Source organism: Anolis carolinensis, chromosome 1, assembly GCF_035594765.1.
Source record: "Anolis carolinensis isolate JA03-04 chromosome 1, rAnoCar3.1.pri, whole genome shotgun sequence".
Lineage (NCBI taxonomy): Eukaryota > Metazoa > Chordata > Lepidosauria > Squamata > Dactyloidae > Anolis > Anolis carolinensis.
The window spans coordinates 95,347,248-95,355,767 of NC_085841.1; the positions used below are offsets into that span (position 1 = coordinate 95,347,248).

Sequence of the window (8,520 nt, forward strand, 5' to 3'; positions counted from 1 at the left end):
TCGCGAACCCCAAGAAACGTTGCACTTCCTTCTTGTTGGTTGGCGCCTGCCATTCCAATACTGCTGAAACCGTCGCCGGGTCCATGGAGAGCCCTTGTGGCGAGACGCGGTACCCCAGGAAATCTACTTGCAGATCAAAGGCGCATTTTTCTAACTTGGCATATAGTCCATGATCCCGCAATCGTTGTAGCACCATTCTGACGTGTTTCTCGTGCTCCGATTGTGATCTAGAAAACACCAAAAAATCGTCCAAGTATATGATCAAGAACCGATCTAGATAATCCTGAAAGATATCGTTGACAAAATGCTGGAATGTTGCGGGAGCTCCGGATAATCCGTAATTCATGACCAGGGACTCAAATAATCCGAATTTGGTCTGGAAAGCTGTTTTCCACCCGTCCCCCTCTCTGATGCGAACTAGATTGTAAGCCCCCCGGAGATCCAGCTTGGTGTAAACCTTGGTCCCTCGAAGCCGGTCTAAAAGGTCCGAGATCAAAGGCAGGGGGTAGCGGTTCCGCTTCGTGATATTATTCAATGCTCTATAGACCACAACCAAGCGTAGGTCCCCTGACTTCTTTTTCACAAACATCACCGGGGAAGCAGCTGGGGATTGAGAGGGTCTGATAAATCCCTTGCGAAGATTTGACTCTATGAACTCCCTGAGAGCTTCTTGCTCTGGTTCAGTCAGGGAGTAGAGGTGTCCTCGCGGGATCGGGGCCCCCTCCACCAAGTCAATGGCACAGTCGTAGGGTCTATGTGGGGGTAGTTTCTCGGCTTCCTTTTCATTGAAAACGTCCCAGAAGTCTGAATATTTCTTGGGCAAGGTGATGATGGGCTCAGCGTCTGTGGCATGGCAGACCTTGGCTACTAGACAATGGTTTTGACAATACTTTGAAGCAAACTGTAGTTCTCTGTTGGTCCAGGAGATGCTTGGGTCGTGGAGTGTCAGCCATGGAATTCCCAAAATCACAGGGGAGTGGGGCACCTCGGTAACAAAGAAGGAAATCTCTTCCATGTGTTCCCTTATCCACATTCTGGTGGGTTCAGTCCATTGGCTTACTGGGCCCGTCTTTAGGGGACGACCATCTATAGCCTGCACCACTCGGGCATTCTTGAAATCATGATATTGTAATCCCAGAGAGTCGGCATACTCTCTATCGATGAAATTGTTTGTTGCTCCTGAGTCTATCATGGCATGGATCATGACGGGTCCCTTTTTCGCTGACCACAACGTGACCACTAGGAGAAATAGGACCCCCGTCTGCGGCTCTTGAGTGGTGTTTTTGACCGGGTTGGCGAGCCTCTCTACGCCCGGTCGTTGACTTCCCCCGCCGGCTTGGCCCCAGCCGCCTCGGCCGTCTCCGTATCCACGGAGGACGCCGCTGCCAGGCGGGCGGCGGGCTTTCTTTTGGCTGGGCATTCTCTGGCGAGGTGGCCCCCATTACCGCAGTACCAACACAAATTCAAACGTTGGCAACGGGCCCTTTTGGCAACATCCAATCTGGGGCGCACATTGCCCAACTGCATCGGTTCTTCCTTGCTTCCCATGGGGTTTGGGGCTGGCGGTGGGGATTTCCATACTGGTCGCGGCTGAATGCTGGTAGAAGCGGGGGGTCTCACTCCGGCTCTTCCACTCTGACCTCGGAGCCACTGTTTTTTGTTGGCAAGCAGGACTTCGGCTCGTAGACAATGATTAATGAGTCTCTCAAGAGTCTCTGGAGGATCCACCTTAGAAATTTCTTCCTGCATCTCGAAGTTAAGGCCCTCACGAAACTGCCCTCTAAGGGCGATATCGTTCCAAACGGTGTTCTGAGCCAGCACCCGGAACTCGGCTATGTACCGGGACAACGGCCTGTCCCCTTGAAGGAGTCACCGGAGTTTATGGCCGGCCGCCTCCTCGTTGTCCTCGATCCCCCAGGTCTTCCTAAGGTGGTTCAAGAAACTTTGCGCGGAGCTTAGGTGCGTGGAACCCGCATCAAACAGCGCCGTCGCCCAATTGGCCGCAGGCCCATCTAGGAGACTGTAAATCCATGCCACTTTGACATCTTCTTGGGGAAATTCAGCTTGGCGGGCTTCTATGTACGCCTGGCACTGGCGACGGAAAACATGAACCTTGGAGGCTTCTCCAGTAAACTTGGTTGGAAGCGCTAGGGCAGGGAGGCGTGCTCCGCGTTCCTTCAAGCCCAGAATCTCACCCTCCTGTGTTCGGAGAGTATCTCGGATCCTGTCGAATTCTTCCTTGGAAATGGTGTAGCTGAGTGGTTGGGCTTCCGCCCCGGTTCCTGTAGACATTCTGGTCTTAGGTTAATTGGTGCTTAGGGTGGCGGAGTCAAACTGTCAGGACCCTGGCTGCAGAGCACCAATAACCATGCGCAGAGACCAGAATCTATCTAATATCTTTATTAAGAAAATATATAAAGTCAATAAAAACAAGTGTAGAATATAGTTCAGAAGTAGACCTTTCAGGAAAGGTCAAATATAGTCCAGGAAAATAATGTCCAATATGTGATATTAAAGTCCAAAGTTATAATCCAATAACCGAAACACACACTCTGCCAAGCAAAGTGTGGGGAGAAGACAAGGTCCTTAAGTCCATAGAAACTTGGCAAATAGGCTGGAAGCAAACTTGATACTTGGCTAGAACAAGACTCGAAACAAGGCAACAAGAGCAAAAACAAGGTCCGTGGCGAACGCGGGACAAGGCAAGGCTGGAAACTTGATCCGGGAAACAGGGAACTGGAGTACGAAGTCTACACACGATCTCACTCCTCCAGCTGACGAATTGACTCCGCAAGGATTTCTTTGCGGGCAAACACCTATATAAGATCTTGTTTTCCCGCCAAGGAACACTTTCCCTGGGGAACAAGAAACGAAACCCATACTGTGTCCAGATGCATGACTCCTTAAAGTTTCCCAAGGGAAACAGACTTAATCAGCTAATTGTCTGGCAGCTAGCCTGGCGCTCCTGCAAGTCGCCTCTCGAGCGCCTCTATCTTGATTATAATAATCCCGGCGAGAAAATGGGGGAGATTTCTGCTCAAGGCTTGTTTGGCTGACTTCTGGTGGGCAAACATCTTGCAGGTGCAAGGGCTCCAATTCTGGCTGAAACGGTGGGAAACCCAAGTTTTCCTCTTCATCTGCCACAATAGTACTGGGAACGGGACTACATGGCCCATGAGTCATCACAATAAGGATAGAAATCACAGAGCATATTGGGTAGGGCATAGTTCAGAGAGATGGGATTACACTATGTTCTATGATAAAAAAAATGGAAAAAGTTCATTAAACTGAAAAAAACTTTGTTTTTGAAGGGTATCCTGCAGAACATTTTGCTATAGCTTTTCAATGAATATCTCATTGAGATATTCATCGGTCTCAACCAATTCAACATTGTGGCAGCCACAAAATGGTTTCTGGAGTATAACAACTATTTTCAAAGTAAGTACTGCACAATTAAACAGAAATGACTCTTTCAAACCAGGTAAAGAAAAAAATTTCAAATTTTGTTATAATGTTATGGAAGTGGTACAGAAGAGAGAATGCAGCAACATACATCGCCAGACCAGTGCTGTAGCATTGTTGTGGAGGCATGGGGAAATGAACATACCGATCCCAGGACATTTCCAGTACAGATTGCAGGCTGGTGTGATAAAGTCCTTAGTGAATAAATCAATATGCTGCAGGGTAAAGTAGTGGTAGTCAATTTTTCTCACCAAGTGTATCACAATTCAAATATGTTAGGGCACCCTCTTGGGTTTACTTAGCCAATGCCTCTAGTCTCTTTAACTATCAATTAGCATTTCCTGGAAAATGCTGGCAGTAGCACAGAGCTGATTTTTGGCACTACTGGGCTACTAAGAGGGGCAGCAGTTCCACTGGCTCTCCTCTCGGGACAGAGATAAAACCAAAGCATTGATACTCATATTTATCTTGAGAAATAAGATTTTAAAAACATTTGAAATGATGCCATATTGAAGTTGGAGCAGGTTTGTTTTCTGTTGCTCTAGAACACTCCTGCACAACCTGTGGCCTTCTAGATGTTTGGGGCTCCAGCTCCCAAAAGCCCTAGCCAGATTATCCCATGGTCAGGAATTCTGGGAGATTAAGTCTATACCTGGAGGGGTGCAGGTTGTGCAGGCCTGCTCTAGAGACTAGGACACATCAATTAATTCAAATTATAGGAAAAGAGATTCCACCAAAACATTAGGAAGTCCTTCCTGATAGTAAGAGCTGTTCAACAGTGGAATACATTAACTCAGTGTATGGAGAAGCCTCCTTCTCTGGAGGCTTTTAAGCCATTTTCTGGGAGCACTTTGTATATTTCTATATGGTAGAGTTTGGAATTGATATATGCTATGATCTCTTCCCACTCTAAGAATCTATGAAAAATAAAATGTAAAGTATCTTCTCTCAAATACACTGTAATGTAATTTTAGAGCCTTTTCCCAGAAATATTATGAGAGAGAGTGCTTTTGTTTCCTCTGTGCTTTAGGCATTTCCCCATCCCATTTGCTGGAGTTTTTTGCTTTGTGGCAGGTGACAGACTGCATGAGACAAGGATGGAGTAGCAGGGAACAAAAGTCATTGTGTACTACATGAACATGATTTTTCATTGCGCCTGTATGTGTTATTGCCGATTATTACCAACACTTTGATTGCCCAACCTTGGTTCCCCCTTTCTGCACATCTCTTTTGGCTTGCTAGCCTCCATTTTAATCTCTGCTTCTTTTGCTACCTATTATCTATTTTTACCTGGTTTCTCATCAGCCTCACTTTTCTGTTAATTATCTTCTCTCTTGCTCCTTTATTGTCATAATGCCACTCAAGAAATATTTTTCTGCATCTTTCCTGAGAGAATGCATTTATTTTTAGCTGCACTTCGTCACTTTCATTGAGTGTATGGGTAAGAAACAGAATCTTCAAACATTCATGCAATGCAATCCTGCTCTCCCAAGCTCAAAAAGGAGACAAGTGAGGTGGGAAAGAAGCAATATTATGGAGATGCGATTCTAAACTTTATTCCAGCAAATAAAAGTAAATGCCAATTTAGTATTACATTCATATGTCCTCTTCGGTGTAAATGCAATTAGCTTAAGGAGTGTATTTTTAAAGCTTCTGGGTGTAAATGGAATGGAATGACAATTTCACTGATTTTCCCGCCTGTGCCTGCAATAACTCAACTAGGGTGGGTTGGGGGACAATCTACAAAATATACTCGATCCTATGTAATGATATCTGAATAGAAATTTCTTTATGGTCCTTCAAAGGGGCAACTGTTACTGGAGACTTGAAGGGAAAGCCTCATTTCCAGTCCACTTTATTTTTGTTGACACTCTTTACACAAATTACACAGATTTTCTTCCATGCAATGAGGCCTGATGGCTTCCATGTGACTGAGGTGCTGAATACACTCCAGGATTAGTTAGATTTAATGGTTCTCAATCTGGGGTCCCCAAATGTTTTTGGCCTTCAACTCCAAGAAATCGTAACAGCTAGTAAACTGACTGGGATTTCTGGGAGTTTTAGACCAAAAACACCTGGGGACCCGAGGTTGAGAACCACTGAGTTAGAACTTTAAAGACGTAAAACCCTACCCCTCCAAATTCCTCCAATAATTTAAACATCTCCATAAAAAGCCTAGACTAAAACCTGGACTCAATTGACAAAGGTGTTAGCTGTCACTTTGTGACTGAGAAATTATTTTGTTTCGAAAGAGGATAAAATATAGTGCCTTTGCTCTAACTGATGTCTCAGTTTTGATCTGTAATTACCAGGGATGTTGACATGCCAGTGGGGAAAAGAATCCACTTTGGGTTTTAGTTAGAAATGCCATAGCGCTGAATCTATTCTGAGGATAGGATTTTCACACCTTGGACAGCTCCTCTAAAATTTGGAATGAAATTAACAATAGCATGGAAACTACCATCTGACACTGGTAAATTGGGATAGAAATAGTTGTTGTGAAGGAATCCTTTTCTCCCCTCCACCCAGTGTCATGTCACAGGTTTCTTAATTTTCCTCCCTGAGTTGAAAGTGACAATATTTTGCACTTGTGGGAGACAATATCATGATTAGCTTTAAGCTTCCTCCATCTGACTCTGGTCCTATCTTAGTCTTGTAAATGTTTGCATTGGATGAAAAAGCTCCTTCTGGTACTAAAAGGTCTTCTTTTTCCAGGCAATAGGTAACTAAAACACTGCTGGTTAGAAGTGGGATGTAGTGGAGGTGGAATGGCCAGATTTACAAAATACCAAAAAAAAGGGGATAACCAAAATCCATGATGGATGGAGCTGCCAATTGTCTGTATTCATGACAATCAATACCTAGTTTCTTTTTTTGGTGTGCATAAACAGTACAAAACTCCATGTTTATCACATCATAATTATCTGTATTGCCAGAGAGCTTCAAATGTGATCCTGCAACTTAGCATAATAGAATAATAGAGTTGGAAGAGACCACATAGGAAGTCCAGCCCAACCCCCTGCCATGCAGAAAAGCACAATCAAAGCACCCCCAACAGGTGGCCATCCAGCCTCTGTTTAAAAGCCTCCAAGAAAGGAGCAACCACCACACTATGAGGCAGAGAGTTCCACTGTTGAATAGCTCTCACAGTCAGGAAGTTCTTCCTAATGCTCAGGTGGAATCTCCCTTCCTGTAATTTGAACCCATTGCTCCGAGTCCTAAGGACCTTCCACATAGCCCTATATCCCAGAATATCAAGGCAGAAAATCCCACATTATCTGAGCATGGATTCAGATAACCCAGTTCAAAGCAGATATTGTGGGATTTTCTGCCTTGATATTCTGGGATATAGGGCTGTGTGGAAGGGCCCCTAGTCTCCAGGGCAGCAGAAAACAGGGCAGGTCTGCTCCCTCTTTCTTAAGACATCCTTTCAAATATTTATGCATGGTTGTCATGTCTTCTCTCAGTCTTCTCTTCTGCAGGCTGAACATACCCAGCTCTTTAACCTACTCTTCATAGAGATTCAAGTTTTCCAGACCTCTGATTATTTTAGTCATTCTCCTCTGGACACGTTCCAGTTTGACAATATCCCTTTTAAACTATGGTGCCCAGAACTGGACACAAGGAGAATCTTAACTATGCTGAAGAGTGTTTTTCTACAGTTTTCTTCCCTAGCATCACGCAACAGGACACATTGAATTGCTTCTTCCTCCCTTGATCCAACAGCAGTGTTGTTGCAGCTGCAATTCAGGGATGAATGGAATAACATGGAATGCATTCTGATCATACCAATCCAATCCCCTCTCAGCAGTGAAAAGGAGAAAGCAATTGAACCTGGCCTGCTATTTTAACCTGCCCTGTTAGCCAAACTGATGGTGTCACCAGGTCCCCAAAAGGAAGTAAGGAAAGCCTCTTCCTCTTATGCAGAAATTATGGTTGGGACTGGTGGACAACATGACTCAGTATTTTCTCAAAATACCCATAACCCTCAAATACTGGCTTTTTGGCATCTTGTTCAATATACATAAAGGCCTTCCAGTACTCAATAAGAGATCCATGATAATAACAGCAATGACAATGTTATTTATTTCTTTTTTTCCCCTCCCCAGAGAGAATTTTTATTAATCATTATTTTATAATACATAATCATAGTTACATTTTCCTTTTCAATTCCCTTCTCCCTCCCCCACACTCACCCCACCCCCCTCCCTGTTGACAACATAAACCTTGTTTTCTTGTTATTTATAAAAAAATGTTATTTATTTCTTGACTTTATTTCAGTCTTTCTCCCAGAGTTGGGGTCCAAGATGCCTTGGGCACACCTGGCAACCCTAAGGGAGATGCAGCAACACTAAAGGGAAGGCAAAGCCCCTACCACTCCAGGGTCCCAATCCAGATTTAACCTTGTGCAATTTACTTTTTAAAAATCTAACACCATTGCTAGTAATCTTCTATGTTCAGCTCTGAAACATTTATGGTGCTATAACATATAGACGTCTTTTTATTTCATCCATCTGTGCACTTCCAAGAATGTTATCACCTTGCTTTAAATTAGAATCTGTATTTTTCCCAATCCAGACATTCTATCCAAATTTTTCAAATTATCACAATACTGTTTTTCAAAACATAGTTAAAAATCAGATAAAACATAACAAGAGAGATTGCCAGTATAGAATATAGTTTGTTGCAGTTGGCTTACCAGTTAATAGCATAATATTTTGTGATCAGACCTTCTGGCCCAGAGCACACCCAGTATACAAGGCTTTGTTAGCAGAGAATCGGAACTAAACTGATCACACAATCTAGTGGGAACGTAATTTCTATATAATAACCAAAATTCAGCATATGGCTCACAAATGGATCACATAAGACTATAAGAAGACTAAATTAACATTAACACAGAGGAAAACAACTACTAAATCTGTTTGATGAAAAATGCAATTTATTTTGCTTGCATGGAAACCGGCAAGGCACTGGAGCAACAAAAATGTAATGCATATTCAGGAAATAAATCTCCCGAACTAGAATTCCCAGAATCCTGCAGCCAAGATGCCAGAA

At 43.7% G+C, this 8,520-nt stretch overlaps 1 protein-coding gene across 1 annotated transcript in view; it reads right to left on the minus strand.

Annotated features, from left to right (window-relative positions):
* The window catches only part of slc35f1 (solute carrier family 35 member F1), a 291,050-nt gene that overhangs the window by 25,646 nt on the left and 256,884 nt on the right, over positions 1 to 8,520 (minus strand). The window lies entirely within an intron of this gene.